The sequence below is a fragment of the Elaeis guineensis genome, chromosome 13 (assembly GCF_000442705.2).
Source record: "Elaeis guineensis isolate ETL-2024a chromosome 13, EG11, whole genome shotgun sequence".
In the NCBI taxonomy this organism is placed as follows: Eukaryota; Viridiplantae; Streptophyta; class Magnoliopsida; order Arecales; family Arecaceae; genus Elaeis; species Elaeis guineensis.
In genome coordinates this window covers 2,638,341-2,654,360 of record NC_026005.2, presented here as the reverse complement: position 1 = coordinate 2,654,360, position 16,020 = coordinate 2,638,341, and the positions used below count along the sequence as shown (strand labels likewise).

Sequence of the window (16,020 nt, the reverse complement as noted above, 5' to 3'; positions counted from 1 at the left end):
TCATCGAAAATAGAGAGGAAGAAAACTCCAGTTAGGAGTCTTCCTCCTCCTCCCGCCGGTTTCCTCTTTCTTTCTTTTTTTTTGTTCGGGATTTGGACTTTTGGGCTTTGTCCAGGGCCCAAACGGGTCAGGTATTACATTCTCCCCCTATCAAATAATTTCATCCTCGAAATTAAGTTACGTTGTTTGAGATATATATTTCAAAAGTGTATATTCTTCATGTCATTCTCAAACTTTCACTAATTTCTTATATATTATTTATTTCTCATGATTCCTGATATAACAAAATTATTTGAATTCTTAAACTCATCCTCTCTTTTTTTTAGCTTTTTCGAAGAGCAGTAATATTTTAGACTTGTGTTTACATACCATAATTATTTGTTCAATACATTTCACTCAACATTCATAATTATCTCAGACTTTCTATGATAGAAAATAAAGAAAGGCCAAACATCGGACACTCTTCACAATCATCGATTTCTTCTTCTCTTGACCTTCCAACAAATTGAACAACTGGACTACCATCTTAGAAAAACCTCGACCTTCTATGCCAATTTGAGTAACAATATGAGATCTATGTCAAGACATTCTAGGTTTGAGTTTGAACTAATAACAGAACTATCAAGCTGTTAATAATAAACTTGAGATATCTAAGATTTCTTGGCATTATCTACAATGAAGCAACCTACTGACAAAAATTATCCGGCTATAATCAGACTAGATCAAAATCTATAGCATCCTTTCATTATCAATAAAATCTTTCCTTATTTGCAACTAATGTATTCCATAATATCTTTTAATTTAAAAGATTAATATTTTTAATTAATTTAAAATTATCATATTTTTGTTGCGCACTCTGATCTTACTTTATCAAATTATATAAGTCTATCAAAGATAAAAATATCTTTGTATGTTAGATCAATCAAAGATAGATCCAACTTTCAAATTTCATATAAAACTTAGAGTAAAATTTTAATTTTTTTTTATCTTTACTATCTCTTGGGCATAGCACATCAAAATTAAATCTTCATCTACTTTCTATATTTGAAATTATTGCATAAGCTTCATCATTCTCCAAGAATCCAATATGTCTAAAATTAATTTGAGTTAATCTTAGATTTACCTTACAATCATTTAGATAATTTTCAAATCAATCTTTCTTTTTAAAAGAATTAACTCCAATTCGAATAAACTAGAAAAACTCAAGCCAATATCCTTGTAAGTAGAATCAACTTGATTATTTCTTGTAGAGCTCTCTTCATCACAATCCTTAATATTAATAGATAAATTCATACAAAATTTATCTCTTGTATAAGTCATTCAAAATTTAACACTAGCAAGATATCTTAGTTCAGTTCAAAAATTCGAACTCTGACTTGAATAATTAATACACTTCACCATCTTCAATAATTATAAAAAAAATTAAGGAATCTAATCCAAAGATGGTAATACGAATTATTAAAAATTTCATCATAACTTATATATCATACTAAAATAAATTTTTTTCTTCAATTTAACAACAATATCAAAATACCTTCGATCCACTTAAAAGTAAACTTTTGATTTAAAATTTAATACAATATGATATTTTGAATAACCAAAAATTTTACCAAGATGTGTATCTCATATTCTCATAATAAAATCTGAGTATATTTTTTATCTAAAATTGAGTTTCATATATGACCTCTTATAGGTTCAATGCTCAAAAATATTTTTCTTTCGTATGATGTAATTTCTTCTTAGACCACATCCTAACTAACTTCCTTCTGATAAATTTAAAATTTATAATACTCAGATAATTAACATCAAAATCAGAAAAGTTATCATGATCTCCATCCATATAAGTTTAGCATTTCAAAATCATCGAGTATACCCAACATAACATATCTAGACCTCTCACTTCATTCTAGGATCAACACTCTCATACTCAGGTCAGCTCTACTAATTGAAATCTAAGATATAACTCATCAATTCTATTATAGACATCATATACCACTTATGCATAATTTTCATCATAATATCTATTCATTCAAAATTTTAAATATTGAATCTTTTCTTTTATGTCTATCATGTTCTTTATGATCATAATCTAAGTTCAAATATCACTAAAATCATAATTTTGAATAATTATAATCTTAAGCTCAAATACCACTTAAATCATATTCTCTAGTGATCATAACTTAAACTTTTATACCATTCTATCACCTCCTTAATGATTATAACCTTAAGCTCTGATATTATCTATCATACTCTATTGATTAAAATCCTAAAGTTATCACAGTCCCTAGTGACTTTAAAGTCTTGATACCACTTCAGTCATATGCTCTAATATCATTCTATCACATCCTATTGATCATGCATAAAGTTGATATCCTAATTACTTATATCATAATTCTCAAATGATCATAACCTAAGCTCTGATACTATTCTGTCACATTCTATTGATCATACATAAAGTTTTGATATCACTTCATAATTCCTAGTGACTTAAACTTAAGCTATAATATTATTTTATCATATCCTAATCACTTCTATCATAATCCCCAAATGATCATAACCTGATTTCTGCTATCATTGTGTCATATCCTAATCACTTATATCATAATTCCTAATGATTATAACCTAAGCTCTGATACCATTCTATCACATCCTATTGATTATATATAAAGTTTTGATATCACTTCATAATCCCTAGTGATCTTAAACTTAAGCTTTAATATCATTTTGTCATATCCTAATCATTTATATCATAATCCACAAATGATCATAACTTGAGCTCTGATACTACTCTGTCACGCCCCGAATCCAACATCCGAGTCAGATACGTGATGGCCGCGCACTCCTTAGAGCAAGCCCTAAAGAACATGCAAGATCAAAAGTAATTCATTACATTCTCAACATCCATAATATCTAATTTCAATAATAATTAGTAAAACTTATATAATTACAATTAAATTTTTTTTTATCCTCTGATCGAATATCATGATACTCTATCTATGCATTTGCTCATCCACAAATCCATACCATAGCCAATCATGAGCATCTTGTAACTCTGAGAAGAAAAAAAAAGATGAAGGGGTGTGAGCTTTACAGCCAGTAAAAATTTTCATATCACACTAATATAATAATATAATCTAAAAATAAGAATAAGTAATTAAATATAAAATTTTATATTCAATATTCAGAATAATGCAAACATATATAATTGATCTTTCTTGTTAAAAGAGATGCACCATCATATGTTAATGGGTGAAATACTTTTGTTCAACAATTATTTCATATCTTGTCTTTTTTTCTCTTTTCATTATCACATAATCTTTAATCTTTTTCTTTCTGACTTTGGACAAACCAACATTATGCCTCAATTTTTATCCGATCAAATTTTTACTCGTAAGTCTCTCAAGGCTGTCCCAGGCATAAGCTCCTGACGGACTGTCCCAAGCATAAGCTCCTGACCGGCTTATCCACATATAAGCCCATGGGACTGTCCCAAGTATAAGTTCCTGGCAGGCTGTCCCAGATATAAGCTCTTGATCGGCTGATCCATATATAAGTCCATGGGGGTGTCCCAAGCATAAGCTCCTTACGAGCTATCCCAGACATAAGCTCCAACGAGCTGTCCCACATGACAAGCTAGTCCAAACCATATCTCTTTTTTATTTAATCATTATATGTTGATTTCACCAAATCAATTTTGATTTACACTGTGATCAAATTAGATATGTCATATCCATACAATCATGCCATCAATCATTGATACATATGTATTGACATAATACACTCATGCTCAAAAATCATATAAGCAATATAACGGTGTCTCAAGCATAGCAATTCATCAATCTCAAATTCAATGATGCAAAATCAATGATGCAAGACCAATGATAAAATAGCATATATAATGGTGATCATGTACAGAGATTCTTACCTTTATCGATGACTGATTCAAGCATAGAAATCAATGTTCTTCTTTGATTTATGAATTTCACAAATAAGATATCCAACTCGACATCTTATGCAGACAATCTTATCTCTTCATGACTCTGATCAAATATAAAAATCATATATGAAAAAATTATCGATAATCGATCCTAATAACATAAATCTAAGATCTCTCTTAGGATTAACCAAAATTGAGATTTATCTAAATATCTGGACCCTCCATTGGTTTATAAGACTTCTAGAGAGAGAAAATTCATGAAGAGAGAGAAAATTCTAGAGATAAAATTTTAGAGAGAGAGGGAGAGAGAAAGTAAAGAAAGAATCTTCGTATCTTTTAGATGAAGATATTATGATTGAGATCATCAGACATTATATCAGGGTGACTCAATATGAATGAATCATGATCGATATTATAAATTTCGAATAAGGATCGGATCGGGACCCAATTTATCGCACAAATTTTGAAGCAATCTCAGGTCATCTTATTTTCATCTCAAGTTTATCCTAGGATCCGTGATGTAATCAGAGAGTAAGAGAAAAATCTAGAGAGACAAAATCCATAAAGAGAAAGAAAGGTCTAGAGAGAGAAACTGAAGAGAGAATCTAAAGAGAGGAGAGAGGAAAACTCACTCTCATTTTCCTTTCTTTTCTTTTCTTTCCTTTTCTTTTCCTTTTTCTTCTTTTTCTTTTTCTTTTCTTTTCTTTTTCTTCTTCTTCTCTTTTTCCCGTTTCCTTCTTTCTTTTCTTCTTTTGCTCATCTAAAATAGGGGACCCGATCTCCTCTTCTCCTATCACCCTCATGTGACCAAAGAAGACCAACTCCGATCAACCCTGGCAGCACACGACGGCGGCGCATCCACAGCCCCGGTGACAACCCCAACGGCGGCTGTGGCCGGTGGCATACAGAGAAAAGAAAAAGAAAAATAGGGATGGTTCTGTTCTTTTCCAAACTGACAGCTTGCCGGCTCATCGATGAAAGAAAGATACTCAAAAAGAGGTAAAAGGGCAGAGAAGGGGCTTACCTTGCTCCGACGGCCGAGAAGGACTCCGGCGGACCCCCTTTTCGATCAAAAGCCCACGGTAACCTTAAAAATTCCTAGAAATTTCACTAAAATCTTGTTGTAAAATCCTAAGGGAGGGAAAAGGAGTTTTATAGAGGAGGTCTTCTACTCTAGTCGAACTCCTTGAGTTCGATTTCATTGAAAATGGAGAGGAAGAAGACTCCGGTTAGGAGTCTTCCTCCTCCTCCCGTTGGTTTCCTCTTTCTTTTTTTTTTTTTTTTGTTTGGGATTTGGGCTTTTGGGCTTTCTCCAGGGCCCAAATGGACCGGGTATTACACATTTTTAATCGTTTATGTCATTTAATACTTGATAATATAATTAAAAAATAATTATTTATTAAGTTTAACTATTATTTCTTCATGGTTCATAATGAGGTTCCAAACATGGTAGCAAGGGCTTGACCATCTTGAATTAGAAAAAAGAAAAAAGAAGAAGACAGAGGAAAAATGAAAAACTTAAATCATATCATGAAGATGAAAGCATCAAGTTTGAGAAAGTCAACCGGCCTCCTTTTAAATTCATAAGATTCCTAAAAATTAGTTGTGTTCCTTATCAACTAAAATACATAATATGGTTGTTCCGTAGTGCATGCACATATGTGGGTGCTTGTGAATGTCACTACATAACAGGAAAATGGAACACATACACACATTTAGCATATATATAATGTTCAGAGCTCAAAAATATGGTATTATACATTTGGTAATTAAACATGACAATCCTTTTGTTATTGCCAAACCAGGATGATACATTAAAAGGGACAGCATGTTCCGTTGATGGAGCAAAGAGGAAAATTTGGATAGTCTTGTTAAAATTGGTGAAGAGCTTTTGAAGAAACCTACTTCAACCATAAACCTTGAGACAGGTTTATGTGAACCTATACACAAAGAAACAAATGAACAAGCACTTAAAAGGTAAGTTCTTGATTAGCATAAATCTATTCTTTGAAATTTGTTATCTTCCACAAATTAGTGAGTAAACATGTAATAGATATTATCCTACTTTTATGAAAGTCCATGAGATATTTTTCAAAAATCCAAAATAGAATTCTTACCAAGAACTTGCATATTTAGATAGGAATATAAGTTTTCACTTATGTTAAGATTTTTTTTCTTTTAATTATAGGTTTGCTAAGATACTTTCTGAAGAACGAAGGCTTCGGGAGATGAGATCACCATATACAAGAGCTTCAAAAGAGCAAGAATAAATATCTTTGATTTCTCCATCATTTTATTATCAAAATGACATGTCATGGTTCAGAACTAATGTTGTAGGGATATTTTCTTTTGAATTTAATATTATGCAGACATGTTGTTACATTTCAATATCAAAGTCCTAAAAGATGTGTAATGTTTCAATTTTAATGTCATTATTGGGTAAGCAAATCTTTCAAGCAATTTTGAGATGAAAGGGCATAGTCCCTTTTTTTCTAGTTGAAACAAGAACTGAAACTCAAAAGAAATGGAAAAAGGAAAAAGGAAAAAGGTAGAACTAAAAGTAACCGTCCCCTCTCAGAAACTACATATTGGGCATCAACATTAATGATTCTGAGCATCCGTTTGCAAGGAATTCTGGCAGTTGATTGATCAGTAGCATTTGGTACGTGGATGCTGGAAAGCAACGTTGTGCAGATTGGGAAATGTACATCAAAGAAATTCATGAATGAACAGTTGAAGAGTCTCCCTGGTTCCAAAGCCTTATGTCGCTGCAAGGCCCGGTCCAGTTGATCAGCCTTACCTCATTAGACCGGGCTGCTCGTATCCCGTGCACATGATGCAGAGATAAAAAAAAAAATATTGGGTGGATGTCTGATCAGGATACTATCTCTCAAATTCTTTTCAATACTACATGATGCAGCAGGAAGGAAGAAAAAAAAAATAAAAACAATCAAAGCCACAAAAGAGCTCGCCTTCACGGAGCATGCAAACTTCACTATGAAAAAAAAAATTTACAAGAGAAAATCTCACCCTCGACTCTCGTACATCTAATTTCTCTCTCACAGAAAATTCTCCATCACAAAAGCTCTCTCTCTTGGAAGATCTCCCTGAACCTCTGAAGCGACCACTGTCCGCTGTCCGCTATCCAGGAGCCATCTACTCTTTCTCTCCATAGCGTCACGATCTCTCTCTCTCTCTTCTCTTTCGAGGTTTTGGGCTTCTCGATTCATGCACAGAACTTTCTGCGCATCCACAAGAATAGCCGAACCACACTCCCCTTCTGTTCCTATGTACAGGGCCTTATATAAGGCTTAAACACCAATTAAAGAGGGATTAGGAGTCCTAAACAAAACCAAATAACCTTCCCAGCCATTAGATCAAGACCGTAGGCTACCCACGTCCTCTGATCGCGCGTCGGTCCATGAAACAGTGCCGTGGACCATACGAAATGTGTGGAAAATACCCACGCGGTCCACAGATCCAGTCATGGACCGCCCGGTCCATGGTGGATCGAGAAAACCAGGCCCCAGCAGTGCCTGAGCTTGGGCCTGGGCCGCGCCCGTGCCGGGTGCCTGGGCCCGGGCCGCACCCCGTGCGCGCGCCTCGGCCAGGACGCGCTCCCATGCGTGGGCCGCACACCACGCACCGGGCCGAGCCGAGTGCCCTACGTGCTTGGCCCGTGTCCCGCCGCATGTGGCCGCACCACCGCCGCTCCAACAGGCCCACCGCCGGCAGTCCTCCACCGCCTCGGATCTCGTGCCGATTTTAAAGGCTCGTATCTTCTCCATCCAAGCTCTGTTTGGGGTGATCTTGGTCTCGTTGGATTTCATTTTTCATCGCGAACCTCGTTGTGGGCTCAATATAGATCAAATCTCGAGGTGTCAAATTTTAATAATCTCTATCTCGACTCGATATTCGACTTTCTCCTAACTCTGAGAGCTTCTGGATCTCTTCGCCTCCATGCCCTTGGACAATCGCCTGCTGATCATGAATGGGCAAACATAGAAATCGAACCAGACCGCTCGATCCCATCTCTGTCGTATACTGTGCTCCTCCTGACTTGAGACCTGCTCGGGGCATCATCCTACGGCAATAGGAATCTCACCTTGCGACGTCGCCTCTCATCCTCCCGAGTCTCCTGTCTCGTGCCCGATCCACCTCCACTTGGAGCTCCACCTCGCTTTGGGCTCCACCTGGCTCCTGAAGCTCCACCTTGCACTGGGCTCCCTACTAGGTAATAATATCCTCTGCTCTCCTTCTTCCCCTCCAGCACAATCCTATCGCCGCGAAGCACCTTCAGGATTCCTCCACCGGCTACCATCTTGTAGCCTCTCGAATCCAGTCTGTTCAGTGAGATAAGATTCCGCCTAAAATCGAGTATGTATTGGACCTCCCCTAATCTCCTGACTACACCATCATGTGTCCTCCAGCTGACCGTTCCAATGCCTGTAATCGCACAGCTCGATCCATCCGGCAAATATACAGTGCCCTCACTATTCTCCAGGGAGTCAAACTGCTCTTCTCTGCTACATACATGATAAGGGCATGTAGAATCTAATATCCACTACTGGGAAGAAGTAGATACTTTATCAAATATCTCTAGGACATCTCCATCTGAATCGCTATCGGCCGTAGCTACAGCAGTCACCATCCAATTTTTGAATTGAAGACAATCTCTGGCTAGATGCCCCAACTTCTCACATCGGTAACATCTGGTTTTGCTCAAGTCCCTCCTGGACTTGGACCGCCTTCTTCGCGATCTCATGTCGCTCCATCTACCACCTCCTGTTCCTCCAGAAACCACCAAAGCTAAGCTATCACTTCCTGAGCTCGAAGCTGGGTTCTCCTTCCTGAGAATCTCATTCTGGAGTATCGTCACGGTGACCTCATCAATCTTGATGGTGCTCTTCCCCACTAGAAGAGCAATCACCAAGGACTCATACAAAGGGAGAAGCGACGCCAGCAAAATCAGCGTCTTGATCTTCTCCTCAACATTCTCGCCAACGCTGAAGAGATCGGTGAGGATCTTCTGGAAGTGGCTGAGATGCTCCTGCACGCTCTGTCCCTCGACCATCCGCAGTTGGTAAAACTGCCTCCACAGAAAAAGAGTGTTGGTGACAGACTTCACCATGTACAACTTTTCGAACTTCGACCACAGCACCGTTGGAGAAATCTCGCTCAGCACATGGATCATCACCTCATCCGTCAGGTACATACGAATAGTATTCACCGCCTGCATCTGTAGCCATTTCCAATCCCGTACCTCCATAGTAGTTGGCTTCTCCTCACACAAGAGAGCATCGATTAACCCCTGTTGGATGAGCACGTCTTTCACCCTTGCCTGTCATAAGGAGAAATTACTCTTTTCATCAAACTTATTGATCTCCATCTTAATTGATCCTATCTTTTCCATCTTCAGTCTTGCTCACCACCATTGCAATCTGCGTCCTTGTACCACCTCGCTCTGATACCACTTGTTGGATGGATGTCTGACCAGGACACCACCTCCCAAGATCTTTTTGGTACTGCGTAATACAGCAGAAAGAAAGAAGAAATAAAATAAAAATAATCAAAATACGTGGATCAGCCATAAAAGACTCACCTCCACGGGGCATGCAAACTTCACTATAAAAAGAAATTTTACAAAAGGAGATCTCACCATCAACTCTCGTACATCCAATTTTTCTCTCATAGAAAGTTCTCCCTCACAAAAGCTCTCTCTCTTGAAAGACCCCTCTGAACCCCTGAAGTGACCGCTGTCCATTGTCTAGGAGCCTCCTACTTCTTCTCTCCACAACATCACGATCTCTCTCTCTTCTCTTTCGGGGTTTTGGGCTTCTCGGTTCATGCATGGAACTTTCCGCGCGTCCACAGGAACAGCCGAACCACACTCCCCTTCTGTTCCTGTGTACAAGGCCTTATATAAGGCTTAAACACCAATTAAAGAGGGATTAGGAGTCCTAAACAAAGCAAAATAACCTTCCCAGCCATTAGATCAAGACCGCAGGCTACTCACGCCCTCCGATCATGCACCGGTCCATGGAACAGTGCTGTGGACCGCGTGAAACACATGGGAAACGCTCACATGGTCCACAGACCCGACTGTGGACCGCTCGATCCACGGTGGACCGCCCGATCCACGATGGACCGAGAAAACCAGGCCCCAACAGTGCTTGGGCCTGGGCAGGCCCGCACGCGTGGGCCTGGGCCGTGCCCGCACCGGGCGCTTGGGCCCTAGCCGCGCGCCTATGTGTGGGCCGCACTCCCCGTGCTTGGGCCGGGCCGTGCGCCCCGCACCGGGCCACGCCCTGCGCGCCTGGCCCACTCCGCGTGCCCGGGGCCGGCGGTCCTCCGCCATTTCGGATCTCGTACCGACTTCAAAGGCTCGTATCTTCTCCGTTCGAGCTCCGTTTGGGATGATCTTGGTCTCGTTGGACTCCATTTTTCATCGTGCATCTCGCTGTAGACTTATTATGGATCGAATCTCGAAGCATCAAATCTTAATAGAAGAGTACTCCTGACTCGCTAGGAGTCTTCTTCCCTCCCAACTCCAGCTCCCGTTGGGAATCCTATGGCCCATATGCTACACCCTAGAATATCTCATCTATTTAAAGGCCCTGACCCCCGGTTCTTTCTATCACCAAAATCGTCAAAACCACCACCCTCTTTCCTCCCTTCTCTCCTTAAGCTCATTACAACCTCAGCCTGGGAACGAAAGGGAGGATTTGTAAAAATCTTACAGAAAAAAATGTGAGGAACTAGATTTTCGCATTTGTCTTAAAAAATATTATTTTAATTTTTTTCTTGTAGAAGCAACTATCAAATATTATGACTAAATATTTATATTTTATAAGAATAATTATTTGATCTTAAGATTTGAAAATATAGCTCGTTATCTATGGATCTTTTTTAGTTAAAGAATAAGGATACTTACATGCAATAAACAGAGATTTACTGAGTGATTGGCAATCAAGAGGAGATTGAAGAGAGATGAGATTGAAGAGGAATGGAATGAGGGTACGTAAAAGAAGTCCATTGAGTCATGGGATGACCCGTGAAGCCACATGGATGGATTGGTGGCTCGGTAGCTACGCAAAGTCGGCACAATGGATATATGTGTGTAGCAAAGGAAAGAAGAGAAGAGGCTGGGATCGTGGTGAAGGATGGGTCCTGGAATAAGATAAACCAGCTTAGAATCATGAGGAGCAACCACTATAATTTGGTCTGTACATGAGAAGAAAAAATTGAAAGGATAAATTTAGAGAGAGAATAAAATAAGTTTTTATTAAGAGCAAAACTCGTCAAAGAGAGGCTACTGCCATCTCCTCAAAAGATATCTCCGTAACTTTAATACAGCCTTTTTACCAAAAAAAAAACTTTAATACAGCCTTTGCCTTCTCTGTCTACCAAAAAAAAAAAAAAAAAAGGGATATCTCGTAACTTTCTTTCGTCTCCCTGAGAATCCAACCTCACATAAAAAGGGTCCCAAATGCCCCGAATTCTCCCACCCACTTTCGTCCAGTGAACCACAGAAAGCCTCACGTCACCATCCGTTCCCCTAAACGACAACAATACGTTCCAACACCAAGCCTTCTTCCTCGTTGGAAGAACAAAATAAGTTCTGTTGAGCCTAAGGCTCCACTTAACAAGATGAACCAGCACAACATGTGAGTTAAAAAATTAATTAATTGACATCTTGGGAGGTAGTGATGACTTCAACATGGTATCAGGCCATTTGACCTTGGGCAAAGGAACTTTTTGCAAACTTCCGAACCATCTCAAACAGAAAACGAATAGAGAGTTCAAATATATCCCATGTTCTATTGACAGTAAGAGCATCAGCAACTTTAATACTGCCTTCGTCGTAAACGGTCATGTCCATTGGTATCATTATAGAGTTACACAAAAAATTTATTTGACTAAAAATAATTTGATATGAAAAAATAAATTTCATATCAGATCATCATATTTAATATAAAAAATTAAAAAATAATAATAATAAATTAATGAATCTTATATTTATTTTTTAAAGAGAGAAAATAAAATAAATACTATAAAAATTTGATATTTGATAAATTTTTAAATGATGATAATCTATATTTGACAAAAATATCGATAATAAAACTGTAAATATAATTATTGAATTTGTTATGATATCTTTTCAAATTCATTCAATAAAAAATTTTTGTAAAAAAAATTAAGATAGAGATGACATTATGCAAAAGACTATATAATTATAGTTATTATATAAAAATTAAGTAGAGATAATAATACTATCATAATATTAAAAAATTATTTTATGTTGAAAGGTATATTTATAAATTTGATCATATTTACGTCCAACCAAATATAATAATTTTTTTTCAATATTATTTTTTAAAGTAATTTTTTCACTAATCAAATATAGTAAAAATTATTTTTCTTCATAATCATTATTTTAGATATATGATTCACAAAAATTATCAGATTATCTCATAATCTGACATATCCCAATCAAACAGATCCAAAATAGATGACAGTCAAGAGCAACAGAACGAAGACAAGATCCTCAGCACCAAAGCCTTATACATACTACTTTGGATGTGAGTGCATTACCTCTCCCTTCCTCTCAAAAAAGATTACATTGCTTGGGAGTTTGTTTCCTGACGTAGAATGGATCATATGCTGGTCATGTTACCCTTAACCATCAAAAGTCAACATGGTATATAGTTTTCTAGAAATGCAAAATGGTAATTTCTTTTCAGCCATCCAAAGCCGCCTCCTACATTTCTATTAGATCCCTCAGAAACACAATAGCATATTAAAACTCAGTACTAAGATCATAGTTGTTGCTACTAATCTTGGGATAGAAGCAAAGAGGGGTTGGTCCCCTATCCACCTGAAGCTTAGGGTTAGGTCGATGATAACACTCCTAGAAAAATCTGAAACAAAATTTTACACTCATCGAATATTCTCTGATGGAGGATCCTCCTATGCTTAAATTAGTTTGAGAAGAAGAATAAGAGGAAAAAAGAAAAGAGTGAGAGAGAATGGGTATTGCTTCTTCTGTAGTTACTTATCTGAGAGTTCTCTCATTTCCTCTTTATATAAAGGGGGAGTAGTCATGCGTTACCTCTAAATTCAACGATGGAAAAGAAGAATCTACGCCCACTAGCCCTAGGATCATAGATTATTGGTTATAGGCATTATCTGTGGGCATTAGGTGTAAGAATTTAGCTCAAATGCTCGGAATCAAAAAAAACCACCTGATATTCTAAGAGCTTCTATCGAACCGACTTTACTTCTTAACAATGCAATGGTCCATGGGTCATTAGATATATGCTAAGTCATTGGAATGTGTCCGACCTCCAGGTTGGTGTGCGTCCGAGTTTGAGGTCGGTCCATATCCAATGCTAGGAGATCATCTCGATAGGATGATCCGGCAATTCAATCTTTCATCTTCCTTATTGAATTCCAACACCTGAGGAGGCCCTTTGGCACTGATGTAACTTCGATATGGGCCATTGGTGACAAGTCCAACGTGAGTGCATAGTCCTCACCCAAGATTGAAAAGGTCAGGTCCCTATGACATTTGGCTCCCACTTCTGAGCTTAAAGTGATTTCATCACTTCGGATGAAAGAATTAGTTGGCTTTTATATTCGACTCGACTCAGTTCCCTACATGGTCTCGGGGATGAGTACTTAATTTTTTCTTGTTTGTTGGAGAGAGTTTCAAAATCTCACTAATATGCCATTTCACAAATCTCACCGCAATAATAAGGCATGGGTGGTTCGAAACATCATGCCATGATAATTTTATATGGAGATCTTGATGGTTATTTGAGGACTCATCGTGATTCACCATGTGGCAAGCATCAATAGGCTCCAAGCTATCCCAAGTGGATATGTCCACATGGCACGATTAGAAGGCTAGTGTGGTGAAGGATCGTGCAGTCTAGCACTGTTCATGCTCATCACGTGGTGAGATTCGATGCTATGGTGCTTTGATCTAAGCCATTGATGAGCAGTATAAATAGGCTATTTTCTTCTCCATTGTTCTTCTATTCTCTTAGTCGAATTCTTGCTGCTCTACTACAGTTGCTATAGAAGGGTGCTCACCATCGTCTACGCCACCATCTCCTCCCATTCTAGCATCCTTTTCTATGTTTGAAGCCCCCCCTCCTCCTAATTGATCATCTTTCCTTCTCTTTTTGTTTTTCTTGCTTTCCTTGTTTGATTCCCCTTTTGGCCTCCTTTTTCATTTTTCCGTCCACTCTATTCTGCCTATTTTCTTTGGTTCTTCTTTCTCTTTCATGGCTTCGGACTATAGCGAGGCCAGGGGCAAACTAGTCGGGGTGGCTGAGGTCCTCGGTCATCTCCTCCCTGTGTATAGGTAAGATCTTACATTGGTGGCCCATGCTAGTCCAAACTTGCGACTGTGATGCACCTCCTACCCATATACAAACTTTTCCTTGACTGAGGGGCTGTGATAATAATAAAGACAGAGGACACCATTAGTCCCATATTGGTTAAATCAAAGAGGACTCTAATTTATATAGGAAGGGATCACTCTTATCATGTAAGACATCTTTTGGATTAGAATTTAGAGAGATAAAATCTCAAGACCCATGGATCAAAGTGAATAATACATTACATACTAGGCTATGAGATCTTAGCCGCAACAATAGTTACTAACCCTAGAATAAAGATTAACCACCCAAAGGACTGGATTACCAAGTCGCTATTCACACTACAAATTCAAATCAATCATATCAAGTTTATGGTAGAAGTATGTTACAAAAGTAAAACATAGAAAAGATGCATAGCTATTGGTAAATTTTGTACCATAAATTATACTCTTCGAACTTTGCTAATGATATTTTCCATTTCCATCAAAGTCAAATGAAGGTTCTTGAATACAATGTCATTGGTTTAGAATATATTTCAGACCTTAAAATCAATCTAAGCTAGGATTGTTGAGTACACCTCAAGTAAGAGCAAACTAGATGACAAGAATATGCTAATATTCTAAGCGGTAGACTTGATACTTCCCTATCCACTTACATATGCAGAAAGAAAATAAGGCGGATGAGACACTTTTCGTTCCTGTTTTCTTAATTTCATGATTTGGACCCAAATCCCACCATTGGTTAACCGATGAGTCTAGGCTGAAGGAAAGTCAGGTTGAGTTAGAGCAAGAAGACCACATCCAGTCGCAGACCCAAAGCTAACCAAATGCATTTGGGCTAATTTCAACAGTCTTGGTTTAGCTCCGGTGCAAGATATAGCAAAATATGTATTTGTTCTGTCTAGAACGAATTCAGTAATGCGTGGATCCCAAATCCAGAAAACTAAATGATTTAAGCTGAAAAGTTCTGTCACCTACAACAATTGATAGCTATTATTGGCTTGAGCTGATGGTGGACCGGACCTTAGGCCTAATATTCATATTTGATAGGGCTAGGTCCAGATCTATTTAAAATTTCATATTTTCTGTGCCTCAGGACCGGCCAATGATCAGCTCTACCATTGGCATAAAAATTTTTTCCCCTTCCTTTCTGGAAGGTGATGGAATTTGCCACATGAGATGGTAAAGTATCTCCTGGAACCGGTCTCAATATCATTGCTCAAAGGTCTCGTTAGCCGTTGCTGGACACAGGTTCAGTCATTTAGGACTCGGCTCAAGTAATACCTACTCGGTCGTGCGATATATTGCAGGCAGAAATTGGTGGTTGTGTTTGTTCCAGATCACAAAACTATGCTGTCTTATCCTTAAAATAACAGTGGGGGTTGCAGGTCTTACACGTTGGCTAGAGCGCACTGGCGGCTACTGAGAAAAAACAAATGGGGAAAAAAATTTAAAAAAACAAAACGAGCCTGGCAAGGTTGATGACTTGGGTGAAAGGCGAAACACCTTGCCCCCATCCTTCTGGAAAATATGACTCTATTTGTTGTTGACGTACCTGTCATGAACTAAAATAGTCTGACTAAAGTCCAGCGAAGATCCTTTGTAAATTTAGCATTTTCTGCAGCATGGGGCAAGTTGCTTCGGTGTAAAATATATTACTCTTGACTAGATGCCCGGCCTTTATGACAAGTACCAT

At 38.1% G+C, this 16,020-nt stretch overlaps 1 pseudogene; it reads left to right on the top strand.

Moving 5' to 3' along the window:
* LOC105060934 (patatin-like protein 2) overlaps positions 1-6,364 on the top strand; it is a 30,353-nt pseudogene extending 23,989 nt beyond the window's left edge.
* The last annotated feature ends 9,656 nt before the right edge of the window (positions 6,365-16,020 follow it).